This window comes from Rattus norvegicus, chromosome 1 (assembly GCF_036323735.1).
Source record: "Rattus norvegicus strain BN/NHsdMcwi chromosome 1, GRCr8, whole genome shotgun sequence".
Lineage (NCBI taxonomy): Eukaryota > Metazoa > Chordata > Mammalia > Rodentia > Muridae > Rattus > Rattus norvegicus.
This window is the reverse complement of record NC_086019.1, coordinates 52,893,027-52,912,491: the sequence shown is the minus strand read 5'-3', so window position 1 is coordinate 52,912,491 and position 19,465 is coordinate 52,893,027. Positions and strand designations below refer to the sequence as shown.

Genomic DNA, 19,465 nt, shown 5'->3' with positions numbered 1-19,465 from the left:
GAAGACAGTTACAGTGAACTCACATATATAAAATAATGAATTAATTAGTTAATTAATTTAAAAAAAATTAAAAATGTATTTGTTGTAATTCTGGATAAAGCAAAGAAGCCACTAAGCTTTAAAAGCTCTTTTAGAGTCCCACCAGATGGCCCAGAGAGTAAGGGTACTTGCAGCCAAGACCGAAGAACCACGTTCAATCCCCAGGACCAACATGGTGAAAGGCAGGAACCAATTCTCATAATTTGTTCCCTGACTACCGCATGCATGCATGCTTCCCACACATGATAAATAAGTAAATAAATATTTTTTAAAAAGCAAAACAAAACACTTCTCTACTATATGTAATTTCCATTCTCTCAATCAAACTTGCCATTACGTGAGGCTCCTGGAATCCCGCAACTCCGGGAAAACAAACAAGCAAAATCCTATGCTGTATCTGGGCCCCTTCCTTCCTCCCAGCATGAGTGAACTTAAAAAATCCTGGGAAAAAGCATTAGTAGCCTAGGTTGGAACCAATGAGGAAGAGAGGTACCTCTGAACTGAGGAGAGTCCCAGCAGGCAAAACACCAAAAAGTGAACCACCTGTAGCCCCTCTTCGCTGTCCCGTGTCCCCTCTCCCCACTCCCCTGTCCCCTTTCCCTTCTTCTCCCCTCTCCCCTCTCCTCTTTCCCCTCTCCTCTTTCCCCTCTCCTCTTTCCCCTCTCCCCTGCCCTATATGGTCTTGGTGCCCAGGAGTAGTGTAAGTCACCAACCATGCTTGAAGTACACTCACCAACAGAAGGTAAACCAAGGGAAGCTGGCACGCACAGTGCTTACAACTCAAACTGTTGCGGCGCAAACTCATGGGCACGCAGAAGCAGGCACTGACATCCTGTTTCTATTTCGTTAAGAAGCAGCACCGTTTCAGAGATTTTTTCCCCCCATAGTTTATACTGTATTCACTTCCTGTTAAATCACACGGGAGATTCATTTAGGGTGAGCCCCTGGAAGTTTTTCAATCAGAAGAGTGTAGCTTACAAGGTGCTTGTACCTTGAGGAAGCTACAGCGGAAGAGCACAGCCCACGGGCCTTCCCAGTGCATCCCATTCTTAGACAGTTTTCCCGTAAGTGTTCTCTGCTGTGGAACGTGTGCCTGTCTGCATGGAGTAGGGCCATACACTAGGTACTCCTGATTGAATCCCAGCACTCGGGAGGCAGAGGAAGGCAGATCTCTGCGAATTCAAAGCCAGCCTGGTCGGAAGTACAAGTTCCTAGAGAGTCAAGGCTACAAGGAGAAACCATGTCTCAAACGACACCCTCCTCCTCCCTCAGGAAAAAGGGGGCACACATCCTGGACCCCAATAATCTCAACTCATAATGGTGCCTCCAGCTGTTCTAAATGGTTCCTGTGGATAGTCGCCCTACAGAGAGAATGTGTCTCCAACTGCCTCCCCCAACCCTTCCAGGTACTTCAAGTCCATAAAGGTAGCCTGAGGCCCACAACTGAGGTCCATTGCCTGAGGAACGGACCCTCTCTCTCAGTTCTTCAGTGTATGAATGTGGGGCTCTTAGCTTTCTGACCCGCTCACTGATACATCTGGGCATAGCTGCTTCTCTTCTCAGTTTGTTTCCTGTAAACATTTTGTCTCTCCAAAGGATTAAGACCTGTGCGGTTGCCACATTTCTTTGTAGGAAAGACGACCCTGAGTTTTTCCATCTGACCTTTTACCATAAAAGTGGGGCTTATGGCAGACCTCGACACTGGTTCTCTACCTCCACTTTGTTTGGGGCCTGATGGGGAACTGGGTAACAGGGAACCTGGAATACGTGGGCCTTGGCCTTTGTCTCTCTGGACCCCGGCTGTGTCTGAGATAGGAGAGAGCACCTCCGGCCCAAGATTGCAGCGGGAGTGCTACCAGATAAACGTTGAAAATAATATCCTGGGGTGAGGGCCAAGGTCATGGCTGAGGAGTGAATCCAAACCAGTCATAAATTAAAGTAACCTGGAAAATGAGGAGCCAAGTGTACAGTGCCAGAATGAGGCACTGAGCACAGGGACGGCCAAGACGAAGACAGGGAATTGGTGCCATAGTTGAAGGTCATCTCGGAGCGCTCACTTCCGGGCCACAGCGGAGCTGTACTCGCCAAAGCAGAGGGCGCCAGGTCTTTCCGGCAGCAGCCCTGAGCTTGGAAACTTGTTTGTGAGAAGACTCCACAAGCTCCCACATAGCCCCCAAAGTTGGCTCTGTTCCCACATTTAAAACTCATCACTTAGGGAAATCTCAAGTTATTCTAACTCAGAACAAACCCTAATAGCTATGGAGCCAGTTCCAGGGTGATGGGTGTTAACCTTTATCCAAAGAAAAATAGACCTTCACACCTCTGTGATGCCCTTTAAAATACTCAGAGTACCAAGGAAGATCCCCGGCAGTTTAAAGAGCTCACAGCTTACGGCTGTGTGAAGAAGGGAAGAGCCACCTCTTACTTTATCAACATCCATAAACTTCCTTCTCTTCCCGCCCCTTCCTCTCGGGATTTTTTTTCTCTACCTGCCAAGTACCGTAAGACTCCAAAGGAAATCTGAGCTCTTGGCAATTATTTACATCGAAGCCTGGCAGAAGGACTGGGCTCTCTGTTAGAGGTGTGATCAATATTCAAAACTCACTGTAGGCTGGTGAGATGGCCTCAACCTTCCTTTGACCTTTTAATAGAATCCTCCCGTGGTAGAAGGAGAGAACCTAACATCTACAAAAGACCTCTATGCTCACATTGTCACACACACACACACACACACACACACACACACACACACACACAGGCGAAGGCACACTGGCACCTGCTAGAGATCAAACTGTTAATTCTTGGAAAATTTTTCTGACAAAAAAAAATTGAATACATCCAGTTCTCTCCAGTTTGCTCTTAACTTTAATTTATTAGTGACCACTGGTGAGTCTTCCTCCTATGCTATCTGGATTTGGAATGTAGCAAGTTCAGTAAAATGTCATCTCTGTTCTGTCCTGTCTTCTCCACCCACTGCCAGAGGCAAGGAGAGAAAAGGAAGGAAAGCCCCGGGAGTCTCACTGGCCTGAACCCTGTAACTAGATAGAGACTCACCTTGGTGACAGGACATGAACAACATCCAGGTGGCCTAACATTCATCCAGAACTGATTGTGATTTTCTTCTCTGTGTTTTTTAATGGAGATTTTTAGAGAAGAAAATGAAAAGAAACAAATTTAATAAAAAGCTTGCTTGCTTTATTCAACTCATTGGCCAGTGAGTAAAAATTGATCACTTTTATAGAAACTTTTTCTTTTCTGGTAAGAAAACTCAAGAATCCTTTTGGATTGTGGTCCCTGATTTGTATCCAAAGATTTAAGCATGCAATCCCTCTCCCCCTACCCCTACTCCCTCTCTTCCCTTCCCTTTTCTCCCCTCCCCCTCTTTCCCTTCTCCCTCTCTCATCTCCCTCCCTCTCCCCCCCTCTCTCTGCCTCCTTCCCTCCCACCCTTCCTACCCCTCCCCACCACCTCTCTTTCTCTGTCTCACTCTGGATATGGTCTTACTATGTAGCCCTGGATGGCCTGGAACTTACTACTATACCAGCTGGCCTTATGCAGGCATCCCCCTGCCTATGCTTCTTGGTTTGAGGAGGAAACTGTGGGATAAGAGGAGATTGAGAAGACAAACAACAGCCACTGGAATGAGGTCTGGAAAGCGGTCCAGTGATCCCCGGGGGGATCTACATGGCTCGGTCCAGTGTGCTTCCGAGGCTGAGTGTCTTCTCCAGTGAGGGCTCACTCTGGTGTCCACAGTGAGAGGGAAGCTTACTATCCCAACGGTGGCCAAGAGCTCAGGGTAATTGTCTTCTAGTTAGAAGGGCTGTCATTTGGAAATGGCAAAGCACCAACACTGTGTCTGGTGACCAGAGATCTATACCCTGTTCCTTTCTCTGCCACTGACTCCCTGCTACTTTGGGTAAGTCACTGCTGCTCCCTGACTCACATTTTGCCTTGTTTCCTAAGAACTGTCTTCATGCAACTGTATATTCTCCCTGATCTGTCTTCAAGCTACAAGATTCTATACTCACAACAACCAATGTCATCATGAAATGTTAAGATTAGTATTTGAGCAACTAAATCCTATATGTGAGTTCTAAAGCCATCCCTATAACCCCTTAAGTGTTACATCAGTATTGTTTTAAGTCCTCACTTCCGGGAACATCCTGAGTGTGTCTTTGAGCCATATCGATAAATCCTAAACAAGGGGGAGAAATCTCTTTCTCTACAAATAGAGCAGCAATTAAGAGAACTGATTTTTATCTGAACAAAGAGAGCAGTTATTTATTGAACAGTACAGTACCAGGCAATGGTTATACCTTGTATTAGTCAGGCTTCTCTAGAGTCACAGAATTTAGGGAATGTCTTTACAGATTAAGGGGATTGGAATGACTTACAGTCTGCAGTCCAGTTAACCAACAACGGACAGCTGTGAGGGGGACGCCCAAGAATCTAGTAGCTAATCAGCCCTACGAGGTTAGTTGTTTCAGTTGATCTTCTTTCTAAGCTGGAATCCTGAAAAAGTGGGTTCAAAGATGTGCTGGCAACTAAGTGCAAGCAGGCAGAGGAAGCCTTCATTTTTTCCACTGTCTTTACATAGGCCTCCCGTGGAAGGTATGGCCCAGATTAAAGGAATCTATCATCACACCCGGACTTAAGCTTTTCTTTACTCAGAACGTACTCTGTCCCAGGTTGGTCTTGAACTCAGGAGATCTGCTTGCCCTTGTCTCCCGGGGTTAAAGGTGTGTACCATCTTGCCTGGGCCTAGGATTTTCATGTCCACCGTGCCTCAAAAGCCCGATCAAAAGCTTGTGTCTTCCAGCCTCAAAACTGGATCATAGATGTTCCCTCCATTTCTGGGTTGCAGTTCATTCCAGATATAGTCAAGTCGACAACTGGGAATAGCCAGCACATACCTTGGCATCCATTTCCTCTCTTACTTTTCCGTGAACTGCTATAATGTTCTTTAGCAATGTCTTGCCTGTGTCCCCTGAGGGTTTCTTCATTGGGGTCCCCTGTGTACTGAAAGGACCTTAAAGAGGTGAAAGCAGTCACACATCCCGGGGGGGGGGTGCTGCCCTTGAAAGGACTTACAGAGTTGTGTGGAACTCCAATCCACTGCTTGAGAGGGTTGCTGTAAAACGAGCACTCGGTCTGTCATAACATGTGATCTCTTACTCTTACAAATGCCCTTGCTATGATGCCATCTTCCATGACACCATCAACAGAGACAGGCAGAGAAGGTGCCATACTGTACAAATGTCTAACTTCTAGAATGTGAACCAGATAAACCTTTGTTTTTTAAAGCTTTCTTTCTCTCTCTCTTTCTTTCTTTTAAAATATTTTTTAAGTCGCTATTGTGCGCACCATTGACATCATAGAAAATGCACAGACACCGTCTTACAGAAGAGGGAAGTTAGCCCTGGAAAGAGGAGGCAAATCTGCATATGTCGCTCGGCTCGGACTCAGAGCTGCCTCCCTGCTCTATACGAATATTCCTGGGCACTGCTCTGCATTCCTGTACTCACTGGGAACATTAAAAACATGGTCACATTAATGGCGGCTCTTTCTTAAAGGTAAGACTTTGTGCTCGGCTTGGGACTCACACAATCTTGCTGTGTAGACAGGCTAGCCTCGAACTCACAATCCTCCTGCCTCCACCTAAGATGATGTGTGTGTGCCATTGTTCTTGCCTTATGGCAGCTTGTTTTGAATGACCTCTCTGCTTGGAACAGGGCTTATACATAACCAATTCCCACTAAACATCTGGTTCCTGAGAACCAGCACCTGCTTTCTGACTGACCCCAGCTCCTCATAGCTATGTCCTACATAGTTCTCTGAGGCAACTATTTAATTGTTTAAACAATTAAACAGTTTAGTTGTTTTAAATCATGTGTATGTGTGCTTGTGTGCCACGTGAGTGAGGGCGCTCACAGAGGCCAGAGGCACTGGGTCCCCTGGAGCAGGAGTTCCAGCAGTTGTGGGTCACCTGATGTGAGCTGCCAGATGTGGGTGCTGTAAACTGAACTTGGGTCCTTTGGGAAATCAATACGTGACCTTAACCACTGAGCCACCTCTCCAGCCCCATGGGAAATAGTTTTGACATGTGTTGCCCTGACAGCAGTCACTAGCCACATGTGGGTATCAAGCACTCGAAATGTGGTCAGGTGGCTGAGGAACCACATTTTAGATTTTGTTTAATGTTTATAAATGAAAGCAGGTGAACGTGACTTGACGCCGTCATCTCAGACAGTGTGGTTTGAATGTGTATGACATGCTTGAGAAACGGTAATAGTTTGGTTTGCATGTAAAAACAACCAAACCAAACCAACAAAAAACCGCACTCTGAGACTCTGCCTTGGACAGGCCTGGTGGCACATGGATTTAATCCCAGCACTCGGGAGGCAGAAGCTGGTAGATTTCTATGAGTTTGAGGCCAACTGGGTCTATGAATAGAGTTCCCAGATAGCCAGGCTGAGAAATCCTGTCTGGAGAGAGATGGAGGGGCATCCCTCCCTCCCTCCTTCCCTCTCTTCCTTCTGCCCCTCCATCTCTCTCCAGACAGGAGGGAGGGAGGGAGAGAGGGAGAGAGGAAGGAAGGGAGGGAGGGAGGGAGGGAGAGAGGAAGGTAAGGAGGGAGGGAGGGAAGGAGGAAGGAAGAGAAGAAGGGAGAGAGGGAGGGAGGGAGAGAGGAAGGGAGGGAGGGAGAGAGGAAGGGAGGGAGGGAGAGAAGGAGGGAGGGAGGGACAGAGGGAGGGAGGGAGGGAGAGAGACTGCCTCAATCCCAATACGACCCAAGCCCATACTTTCTCTATTAACTTCCCCATCACACTAAAGAAGAAAGGATGAGAAAGGATGGAAACTCTTGGCCTAAGAAAGCTTCTGATCATAAACAGTGGGAACATCCATCAACTGACCACTCTTACCCATTGGTTTCACATGGAAAGTTTGCTCATACCTCAGAAGAGGGGATTCACTGTTCACAAAAGCTCGCCCAGGAGGAAACATCCCTCACCCAAATAGAATTTCCAGACCAACGATGGTCTCATTTACCCATGGTCTTGTAAAGGCCATGTAAGGATGTTAGATGGTGGTCCACTGTTGGGCTCCAGGATAGAGAGGTGGTGGTCTGTGTGGGTGGTGATGGCTGCCGTTCATTCAAGTCCACCAACACTCACTAGTAGCTTCACTAGCTGAGGTATGAGGTGATCTTTAATTGGTGGCTAGATTATGAGTTTCATTCATACAGAAGCATTGTGACAATTCAGCCAATTTCCAAATCCCTGTTTCCTGGGGGTCGTCATTTTGATTTCTTTGACTTTCAAGGCTCTTGGCAGCACCTGGGAGCAAAGGAGGCTTCACCTGCTTCCTTTGGGGTGGAGGATTTTAGGAGTCAGTGCTTAGATACAGCAGGCCCGCCCATCCCATCTGACCAAAGTCCACTCTTACAAATGCTCATGCAAGCTTCCAAAGATCATGCAAGCTTCCAAAGATCATGCAAGCTTCCAAAGATGTCTGGACAGCAGTCACAGACAGTCTACTGAAAATTATGCACAGTAACACTGTCTTAATTAGATGTACATGTCTCTGAAGGCATAAATAAACGCTTTCTTTTTGATATGTCTGATTTAATAACCTAATAACAGGGGAATGTTGCTGAAATATAATTCAGGGGGTGAGGGAGAAATTAATATACTCAAATATTTAAAACCCAACAGCAATTAACAATCCATTTAAAACCAATTTCTGAATTTTAATGTCATTTATCCTTATCCAACCAGGACTAAGCCTTGGTTCATTGTTATTCGTTACCACACCTAACAGGATGCTCTGCCCCTGGCTTGGGCAGCCCTTCCAACCCCATTACACAGTGGCAGCTGACTGTTGTGTCACCACAAAGTGGCGGCTCCCCTGGAGCTGCATCATCTCCTGAGTTGCCATAGACGCATCACCTCTCCCTCACCTGTGCAGTATTTTACTTCTCTTTTAGCGAAAACTCTGATTTAATATTTAATTGCACACATTAAAGATAACTTGCAAAACCAAAAATCCCTGTTTTCTGTAGAGTTCCGGGGATCTAGAGACTCTCTATGTGGTTAACCCTCGGTCAGAAATGGTTACCTGGAGCCTGGCTTTCTTCCTGTTCATGTGGAGGAGATGGAAATGGGGGAAGGGTGTCTCCTAGCATGTGTACCTTAAAGTCAGTCTAAAAAGAGACCCTTGCCATCCCCTTTCTTTTTTTATTATGATAAACTTTTAAATTTTTAGTTATTTGTGGAATTGTAATTTAACAGTAGGACTGACTGCACAAATTTGATGTGTATATTAATGAACAGGCCTTTGTCAATTCAGTTTGTTTTCTCTACTCTATCTCGTGTCATAAGAATCCGTGACTCCTGTTTTAGAACTTAGTTTTTCTCCCCCAGTGGTCGACATCTTGGAAACTATACAACCCGGTACCCACTGATGCTTCAACCTAGAGCTTGTTCCTCAGCCCAAGGGTGAAGCATGGCATCCTCAGGCGAGGAGGTACAGACTCAGTGTCTAGGTGTCTTCTCCATATGTACCTGTGTCTAATGGGGCAGCAATGGTCAGAGCATATGGAAGCAGAGGTTAGTGGGGCCCAGTGATGAAAGAGGCCGGGTCCCAGGTGTCTGTCAGGGATGCTATAAGGGCATTGACCTGAAGACAGAGTAATGCAAAGCCAAGGATGAATGTAGGTGGCCATGACCAACTCTTTGACAGAAGCCAGGAGAGCCAAGCTCCAGCGAAAAAGGAGGGAGTGATATAAGGCCTTGTGTTCTGTGCACCAGGGTACTCTGGACACCACACTGTGTGCCTGAAGAATAGCTCCTCTTTACGATCATTGGGATGCGAAAATCACAGCCAAGCTTTCAGTGTCTATAGTGGCCAAGAAAGTGTGGACATCTCCAGGCAACTCCAGAATGTCAGAGAAAGCATTGGCAACAGAGACCAACTTAGGTGAGCAGGAGTCGATCAACAAACAAGGAGCGTGGCGGTATGCCGGGGTACCTCCTGAAAGCAGAGGGTTGTCGACAGATGAGGGTCTCTAAAACCACCATGCTCTCATCTGAAACGGTAGCCTCATTTCCTAGGGATGCTGTGACCAATTGCCACAAGCTTGGTATGGTACAAGAGAAAGAACCTCTCGCCATTCGGAAGGGCTGAAGCCTAAGATCAAGTCACCTGCAGGGCAGCACCCCGTCCTGCGGGGACTGAGACTCTGCCCAGCCTCCTCCAGCCTCTGGAGATCCTTGTCACAGCCATATTTGCCTCCTTTATTTCGTAGCTTTCTTCTCCTCCCACTGCGTCCTCTCCTGTGTCTCTCTTATGGCACTGGGTTGGGGTCCACTTGAGTAAAAAGGATGATTGCACGCCAATATCCAGAAGTCAGCTACACCTGCCAAGACACCTTCTGGATAACACCACAGTCACAGAGTTTTGGGAAACTTACTCTTTCTAGAAGCCACCATGCAGGGCTTCCATAGTAGAAAGTGGCAGGGAGGGAATACTAAGGCATGGGCACAGAAGTCACATGTCCTTCCTGTCACATCCAAGTGAGTGTTGTCTGTCTGTCTGTCTGTTCATATTTTTATAAATGTATTGGATCTCACTCTGTAGCCCACAATGGCTTGGGATTCACCCTGCAGACCAGACCAGCCTCAAACTTAAGACAATCTTCCTGCCTCTGCCCTCCCCCATTCTGATATTACGTTTATTATATGAGCTGTTATAACCCAGATGTTAATTCTGTTTTAGTTAAGTTCCCTTTCGTTGCACAGTGAGAAGTCTGTGGCTGTCCCTTGGGTTATCTGTGCCACTCAGTGAGGCTTTGAGACAGAGGAATATCTAGATCCACCAGACTTGACCCTCCTGGATCCTATCTCACCCAGTAAATTGGAGGCAAGAGGTTCCCTTTCAGTAGGTTTGTGACAGGCAAGGAAGAGGAAGAAGAAACCACTTACTAGCCCTGCATAGAAGTGGCTGTTGAGGCCAGTGTGGGATGTGCGGCCAGCTAGTCGTAGCCAATGATGACAACTCACATCGGCTTCCAGCAGGAGCAAGCAACTGACCAGTCAGCAGGATTGGTGAGGTAAGTCAGTAGATTATTATAAGCAGGTAAAGTGGGGAATCCAAGGAATTTTTTGTTTTCCTTGTTTTGCCTTGTTTTCTACTTGCTAAGTGGCTTTTAAAAAACAAAAAACAAACAAAAAACTCCAAACAACACCACCACCAACAGAAAAAACCCAAGCATCCTTAAGTGATAATAGGATACAAACCAACCACTTGGAGCTGCACAGAGAACTAATGAGAGGCTCAGATGCCCACCTCAGAGACTGTTGGGACAGAATCTGTCACCAGACTTTACCATATTCCACAACTCTCATGACACACGGCTCGGGGACATCAGTCTGTCCTTCTGGGTGTGTTTCAGGAAGAAAGAATTTGGTTGTCCTAGTCCAAGCAAAGGTACTGATCGCCCAGGATTCAGACATGGTCACTCAGGGAACTGGAGAAGTCATGTAAGGCAGGGTCTAGGAGAGTGGTCCTCAGGAAGTCTGTGAGCAGAGGAGACCAAAGGATTCGGCGTTTTCAAGGCTGGGCAGTTTTCAAGAGCAGGTCTGGAGGTGGGATAAGAAGGAAGGGGCTTCTCGACATTTTTTTCGTTTTTTGATCAAGGCCATCTTTGCACTCCTTTTATCATTTAATTCTCTGTATGCGTTTGCATGAGTGCAATCTGCTGCACACATGCCATAGTCCACGTAGAGGTCAGAGGGCACCGTTGAGAGTCAGTCTTTACTTTCTACCGTCTTTGAGACTGCCTGCTGTTCATGTCAGGATATCTGGTCCGCGAAGTTTCAGGGATCCTTCTATCGACACCTCCCAACTCCTCACAGATGCTTTGAGATTACAGATGTGTGCCACAACAGCTGGCTTTATGTGGGTTCCTGGGATTTGAACTCGGATCCCTGAGATTGCATGGCAAGCCCTTTACTCACTGAGCCATCTTCCCAGACCTACTTCTTCCTTATACTCTTAAAAGTTTTCAAGATCCCTGGAGAGGTGATCCATATCTTCCAATATCAACCTGGTTAGAAACTGAGTGGATGTGTTCTGCACAGGAGCCTGCATCCCACTGTCAGAACAATGACCTTCTTTGTCTTCTCATGGGAAAAATAGCATTTCCTACTCTTGATAGAGGAAGACTAAGGTTATCTCCCCAACATTATGAGTGATTTTGGTCTTGGAGGCCCTTAAGTAGATTTAGTTACGAGTCCCAGACATGTTGGGGAACTGTTGCCACAGACAAGTAGGGCATTAACTCACAGAGTCTGAAACGGGGTTCCACACTGGGGGATGCTGTTGGTGTCCATATCTTCCCTGAAGTAGAAGCAAGACTGATACCTTCCTAGTGCTGTCCAAAGGATTAGAGACAAGTCAGGTAAGAGCTCTTTAAACCACGCCCAGAACCTCGTACAGAATCTGGTTCCATCAGGACTCCTGTTCAGTTCCAGCCACTGAAAGGCAGAGGCTCAGCTACACCCATCAAACTGGGAGATCTTTTCTCTCAAGAATAACTGATGGTTCCTTGAAAGTAAGCACAGTCTGGTATTTAGCAAAGATGACTATCAAAACATCTTTTAAATGACATATGAATGGTGGATATTGATGAGATATACCAATCAATGAAAATGTGAAACAGCTCATTTATGAATTTTTTTATATGTAACAAATCTATATTTGTTTTTATTGATCGATTGATTGATTGAGATAGGCTTTCCTCTGTGTAGCCCTGGCTGTCTTAGAACTCACTCTCCAGACCAGGCTGACGAAATCTTAAGTTCTTAATGCTTAAAAATGATTTAAAATACACCAATGGTTCTGGCACCCAAGTTGCTTTCTTGGCGTTGGCTCAGTTGGGTCAAGAACGAACCAGGGAGACAGGCTTTTCAGGGTGGGGTGCACATGTCACCCCAGACACCTACTCCAGCTCCTGTAACCCAGGATGTCTGGACCAGCTTCCTCCCAAGGACGGTCATATCTAAAGGACAGTCCTACCTGCTTACCAAGAAGAAGGAGCTGACAGCCAGTGCTCCATTTGGTGGAGTCTGGAGGCCCAGCCCCTGGGTTTTATTTCAGAGGCAGCTCATAGCCACTGGGTCTTAGGATTGTAAGATGTAGAACTGAAGTTTTCCTGGAGGTCATCTTCTTCAATTCCATACTCAGTCGTTGGGAAAACTAACATGCAAACAGGAAGGATTTCCTTTAAATCTTGCAGTTTGGAGCCCTGCGGCCATGGGCTTGGGAATAAAAAGGCAAAGCAGCCGAATGGGTGATTCCTGCTCTCAGTGTGTACATTTTCTCCTTGGCTATGAGGCCCTTTGGGTAGGTAGGACATCTACCCATGTCTAGTTTTGTAAGAGAGGAAGACAACTACTCAAACAAGCGTGTTGCTTCCGTGCTTGAAAAGATAACATTACCCAGTCTTAGAGAGCAAGCCGGCTGTTCTCTCAAGCGTGCCTGGCTCTCACCTCTTCCTGTCAATCATTGGAGCCCAAGATGTTGGCTGATAAGGGTTTTGTGAAACTCATGTAATAAGCCACTCTTAAAGGCCAAAGTAACTCAAAAGGCCCAAAGGGTTCAGTTAACAATGTGATAATTAAATTCTGAGCTGCTGAGCTCTGTGAGGCCTCCCTCGAGGCTGTCATGGCGTACTGTGGGTGTCCAGGGACCCAATGAGATCTTGAATCGTATTATGGCGTTACCACTTCCTGGGAAGGTTCACCCTGCAGCCAGGGCTAGAAGTTCTTGGGTCAGAGAAGGGATGTGATTTTCTTCCAGGTCACACAGTAAAGTAGGGGGAGAGGAGTCAGAACTTAGCAAGACTCTTGGTCCAGTCAGCCAGTGTCCTTTTTGTGAATGAATCTCTTCTGGTTTCCATTCTGGTGGGGATCCCTTCAAAATCAGAGCTAATTTTGGATCTCAAATGTACTTGGACACAGTTGGTAACAGTGGCAATGGCTGTGGTCCCAGCCACTGAAGAGGCAGAGGCAGGAGGATTGCTTTGAGCCCAGGAGTCTGAGGCTAGCCTAGGTGACATACCTAGATTCCATCTCTTGAACTCAGTTGTGGATCAGCCCTTTGATGACATGGGCTTTGTCAGCATGGCTGCACTGGTCCCTCTGAAGCAATCCTGACAATGGGCCCAAATAACCACACTGCCCCTAGCAACCCCTTGGGCTGCAGATTTCGAGGGCCTCTTCCCTTCCAGAACGTCCTCTTCTCCCAGATTATACTCAAGATCTTGCCCTCATGAAGTCCTGGTTTTATTTCAACTGCTACAGTGAGGAGACCATACTCTCCTCTATCCACGGGGGCTTGTATGATCCACCCTCAATCCGCCCCCACTACCGTAAAGTCAACTCAACCAAGAATAGTCAAAGGATCTCTACATACACTGTAGGTTTCTTACATATGTGCCTTCGAGTAAGTTTAACTTAGAAATTAGTCACAGTAAAAGATTAAGAACAAAACTAATACTAAAGCAGAATAGTCGTAATAGTATATAGTAAGAGACATGTGTGTCTTGGGCTGTTATTAAGTGAAGCAGGAATTACTGGCACGGATGTTTTACTGTAACAGTAGCTCTGATCCTGAGCAGACTTCTGAGTGGCCAGTGGTGGTATAGGGTAGATAGCACAGATATCCTGGAACAAGGTCTAAGTGGAGGCCAGGGAAGGGTAAAGTGGGGCATTCAACGTGCCACCCAGCTCAATGAGCATTTTAAAACTTAAGATTCATTTATTCGAGTCTTCATTTAATCTGTTCACACAGTCACTGGAAAATGCAATGGGATAGAGAGGGAAAGGAGTGTGTGTGTGTGTGTGTGTGTGTGTGTGTGTGTGTGTGTGTGAGAGAGAGAGAGAGAGAGAGAGAGAGAGAGAGAGAGAGAGAGAGACATAAAAAGAAGTGACATTTATTTGACCTGTAGAATAATACAGGAATCTTGGGTTATTCAAGCCACTGCTACTCAACATGGTGGACTGACTTTAATCTCCTCCAACTGAAGCTATTTTAAGAGGGAGTTCATGAATCATGAGAGTAAGACAGACTCTCAGCAGTGACAGTTAGCCAGGCCCTTCATGGGTTGACTCCTAAAGGGTCCTAAAAGTCCTAAACTCCTAAAGGTTGACTCCAGATCACAGTGAAGAACCTTCTATTTCCTGGTCAGCTTGTGACTCACATACGTGCTGTGTTTGCATGTCCAGTTTTTAATAACTTGTTCTCCACTTGAAAGCCATTGATGTTTAGGACTGGGTGGGTCTGTATTAGGGAAATGATCACTGTATGTATTAACCTTTATCCCTACCAATCACTATCCAATAAGGCAGTGATTCTCAACCTGTTTGTCATGACCCTTTGGGGAGTCAAATGACCTTTTCACAGGGGTTGCCTAAGAGCATCTGCATATCAGACTACATTACAAGTCATTACAGTAGCAAAACTAGCTATGAAATAACAATGAGAATCATTTTATAGTTGGGGGAGAGTCGACACAATATGAGGACCTGTATTAAAGAGTCACAACATTTGGAAAGTTGAGAACCACCACCACCACCACCACCACCACCACCACCACCACCACCACCACCATCACACGCACGCGCGCACACACACACACACACACACACACACACACAAGTCCACTTTCCAATATTGACCTAGAGAAATAGCCAGCTGACAAAGCATTGCCACACAAGCACGATGACCTGAGTTCAGTTCCCAGATCCACATAAAAACAAACCGAGATGTGGCACAGGGCTCTGTTTCCTGCACTTGGGGGGATTCTTTGGGTTTAGCGGCCAAACAGCATAGCTTAATCTGTGAGGCCCAGGCAGTGAGAAGCCCTGTTCAAAAAATAAGGTGGAAGACTCCTAAGGAACGACAATCCAAGGACAGCCTTGCCCCTTCCCCCAACACCTCCCAAACCCTCCTGCATCCTTCGCAGTCAGGTAACCGCTTTCCTAATGGGAACAAGCTTCTTGTGTCCGTCTGAGGATTTTGCCTGTCTTCTTTGGCTCAACAGAAGGAAACACCCTTTCATCTGAGAAACCTTCCAGAATTACCCCCAGGGCAGAACTGCTCTGTTTTCTCCCAGGTGCAAAACCTGGATGCTGAGCTCATCGGTGGTGGTGTGGTAAATTCCTGCCTCTCCTTGTCACACTCTAAACCTCGTCACACGGTGAACTCTAGGAGGTCAATGATTATGACTACCAATCTGTATTCTCCAGTTCTCTGCACTCAGCATGTCTGATCCATGGGAATTGAGAAAAGAGGAACGAATGGACCATATGCTTGTACTCGATGCTGGCTCTCCCTGAGGGGAGACTCCTGCAAAATGCACGCACCTTTATCCTCGCCACTGGCAAGATTTCATCCCCGTGTCCTAACTTGTCATTGATAAAGGACAAGTCCTGTCTGGCTTCTGTTTCCAGTCACAGTTTAGTAGTGTCAAGGTCACAACAGAAGCAGCTCAGGCGTATCCTGCTGGTTAGCTTTCATTGTCCACTTGACACAACCTTGTGTTGTCTGGGAAGGGTCTTAAGGAGAAATTGTCTAGATCAGGTTGGCCTATGAGCATGTCTGTGGGCTACTGTCTTGACTGTTAATTAAGGTGGGAAGATCTACCCTGAATGTGAGCTGAACCAGTACCAACAATGGCTAGACTCTGACCTACAGGAGATGAAGACCACCAAGTATTAGCAGAAGCCAGCGGGCAGCGTGAGTGCACTCATTTCTCTCCAGTCTGGACTATAGATGTGCGTGACTAGCTGCTTAAGTTCCTACTTTGACATCTTCAAAATGATGGACCATATGGTGGCATTGCAAGTCAGATAAAACCCTTTCCTCTACAACTCTACCTTTTCTGGATGTTTGTATCACTGCAGCTAGGATAGCTACTTTGTTTACACTCTGTCTGCCTCAAGGAGTGCAGGCCCTCTTCTATAGTTGGGGGATACCGAGGCCTCAAGGGTTTATTCACAAACCTAGTGTTCTATAGCCTTAAGATAACAGCCTCAGGCAGTTTGACTGCAAACCCCATTTCCTGCTTTGCCTTTGGGCTGCAGATCTTCTCTCCCCCTCCTGAGAGACAGGATCTTACTATGTAGCTCTGGCTGTCCTGGAACTCACTGTATAGACCAGACTGGCCTCAAACTCACAGAGATCTGCTTGCCTCTGCCTACCAGAATGCTGGGATTAAAGGCGTGTGCCACCTGGCTGGAAAGCTATTTTTTAATTTGGACTACACTTTGCCACATGAAGCCTGAGTGGCCTCTTTGGCCAGCCAATGGGCGGTTGATATTCATTTGTGTCACTTCCTATCACTGTAACCAACATCAAACTCTACCAAAATATGAGGGGGAACCATCTTGATGTTGAATTTGCATATCCAAGGACTGGAGGATGGTTTGTATAATCAAATTATGTAGAGTTGTAAAAGGGAGCAGCGCTTAAATAGCTTACAAAATTACTTTGAAGACACACATTAAAACGGAAAGAACCCATCGCATTTGAGATCTGTGTGGAAAGTTAAATGCTAATTGATTATGACAGCTCTGTCTTTATCACCGGCATCATCCGCCCTCTCTGCTTTGTCAGGATCACAGGCTCACACATCACCCCACCTTCTGCCCTTCTCCTAACCGAATTCGATTGTAACTAAGATGAGCAGATGGAGTTTTATACAGGACACCCCTCCCCATCCCGCAGACGATCGCAAGGAGCAGCCTTTAAAACACAACAACGGAAAACTTGAAGTTGCTGAAATTCTGATTTCTTTCAGCAGCTTTACAGATTTTATAACTGTTTTTGTTTTAATTGGCAATGCAAGGTCTTTGGGCCCAGCATCTGTTTGTTGCATCTGGGGGGAAAAGTTAAATTCCCTTCTCTATGCCACGGAACCACATTTAGGAGGCAGGCAGACAAGCGTGTTGGAAGAGTAGAGGGCGGCAGCACAGCCTCTCGGTCCACGCTGCCCTCTGTCCCGGTCTCCGCGTCCTGTGGGCAGGACAGGGAGAAAAGAAGAGAAATAGGGATTCAAGGAGCCTCTGCTCTGCACGAGTTGCCAACTTTGCGATGAGGCTCTTGAAGAATGCTGAGCCAGTGGCAGCAAGTGCCCCCAGGGAGGGACCTGGGGAGCTACTGACTGTGAACATGGGCCACAGGGAAATATTGCGTACACTCTTTTAAAAAAAACTCCACACATTATTTACAGTCTTTCAGACTTAAGAGAGCTGTGCCTGGTCACCCAATGCCATGCTGCTGTAGAATGGGGCTTCATTACAATAATGGTCCAGAACGCCAACTTCTTAACACTTCCGGCTGTTCGATGCAACGTCTTCAGCTCCATAGCTGTTTATAAGATTAATAGACTCAGATGTATAATTGACTGACTGAGAGAGAAAGAGAGAGAGAGAGAGAGAGAGAGAGAGAGAGAGAGAGAGAGAGAGAGAGACTTAATCTGAACGCTCTCAGAAGTAGTAGCATTCTGAAAGTGAGATAGCATTGTCCCCACTAACAGGGTCAGGCGGCAGGGAGAATTGCTGGCCTGGTGGGAGAAGACTTTGAAGGGCTGAGGGATATTTCCAAGACCTGCGGGGGCGGTTGGGGATTTAGCTCAGTGGTAGAGCACTTGCCTAGGAAGCGCAAGGCCCTGGGTTCGGTCCCCAGCTCCGGGGGAAAAAAAAAAAAAAAAAGACCTGCGGGGGCTTTGGTAGACTTTCTAAAATAGGCTTAGCTGTGCGGCCTGTGGGGTAGGGACCTGCTCTGTTGCCCTTAGCAAAGCAATCTGGGAGGAGGCAGAACAGAGTCCCAGCCACATCTGTGAGGGAGAGGCAAGGGAATCATGGAAGAATGAACAGGGTGAGATGAAGATCTGACAGCCTTGGGCAGTGAGGTTCAGAGGATGCCAGTGTTAGGCTCTGTGCTTTCTATGTGAGGTCATAGGTCACAGGACCTATGATCAAGGTTTTGCAAGGCTCCAAGAGGGATCCAAACAAGTAAGAGTGGCAGAGCAAACCTTAGGGTGTCACCCTAAAGGTGACATGAAGAGATGAAGCCCTGAGCTAAGCAGAACACGGTAATACTATTGCAAGGGCGAATGCTGGGACTTCAAGGCAGGGCTAGGTGACTGTGGCAGAGCTGCATAGAGTGCCTTTGGACTATGGAGACCTGGGACCCAGGGGATGGGGTTGGTGGTGGGGGAAGGGATGCCCTTAAAAGACTAGGATCCATCTGATATGGTCCCTGCATACCTAGGGGGTCATTTGTATAGAGTCATCCTCAGTAGACTTACGACTGAGCATGGGAATGGGTCTAATGAAAAGACAAAAGCAGAAAGAGAATGCTGATGGTCTATCTTACAGTTCTGTCTACAGCTTTCCTCAGAGTTTGCTTAAATGTTTGAGACAGAGACCAGACTTACTGAGGGTCAGGAGAGCTCCCCAAACCAGATGGTGGCAAAGCAAAAATAGTAAGTGGAAACGCAGAGGGCCCAGCTCCCCTCTCTTGGGCACTTCACGGGCTCTGCTCCCCAGTTTGAGGAACGGAAATGAAGCTGATATTTCCTCGTCATCAGATTTGCGATCCTTCCCTTTCTCCTTAAATAACTGCCTTCAGCCCGACAGCCACATGTCTGCTGCTGCCTCTCCAGTGCTTGGAGACAGAGGATGGAAAAAGATTAAGCCTTATCTCTGTTTCTGTTTTCCTTTAAACTGACCACTATGTGACCTCAGTGTGGACACAGGTCAACTCTGTTTTCATGTGGCCTCACGGTGCAAGGGCGCAGAGCTGACCTTCATGGGCATTTTGGATGTCAGTCCTCTGCTTGTTGATCTTTGTGAGACTCAGCACCTTTTTGTATGTATATATGCATATGTGCAGATGGGTTTGTATGCAAGCACATGTATGTGTATGAGTGTGTGTGTGTGTGTGTGTGTGTGTGTGTGTGTGTGTGTGTGTGTAGGACAGAGGTCAACCTCAGGAGCTGTCCACAATTTTTTTTTTTGAGAAGAAGTCCCATTGGGACTTTGAGCTTACCAGTAAGCAAAGTTACCTAGTCAGCAAACCCCAGGGACCCTCTTTTCTGTGACTCCTCAGTCCTAGGATTAGCCTGTGTGCCACCATGCCATGCCCTCTTACTTGGGTTGTAGGGATTGACCTCATCCTCATGTTTGCCCAGAGAGCACTTTGTAAAATGAGCTATTCCCTGTACTTTAGCATATCTTTTAAAGGGTACTTTATTCATTATTAGTATATGTGTGGTGGTGGTAGGGAGAGATACGTGTGAGGTCAGTGGACAACACACGGGAGTGAGTTCTCTCTTTCCACTGTGGGTTCTGGGGCG

General features: G+C 46.7%; 1 long non-coding RNA gene across 2 annotated transcripts in view; it reads left to right on the top strand.

Moving 5' to 3' along the window:
• The first annotated feature begins 3,468 nt into the window (after positions 1-3,468).
• Positions 3,469-19,465, top strand: part of LOC120100098 (uncharacterized) — a 75,735-nt gene continuing 59,738 nt past the window's right edge. Inside the window, exons 1-2 of one of the 2 annotated variants that reach the window (XR_005499825.2) lie at positions 3,469-5,612; positions 8,850-10,150. This is a non-coding gene — a long non-coding RNA (uncharacterized LOC120100098). The remainder of the gene's footprint in view (positions 5,613-8,849; positions 10,151-19,465) is intronic. The other variant, XR_010059176.1, reaches the window with a different exon arrangement.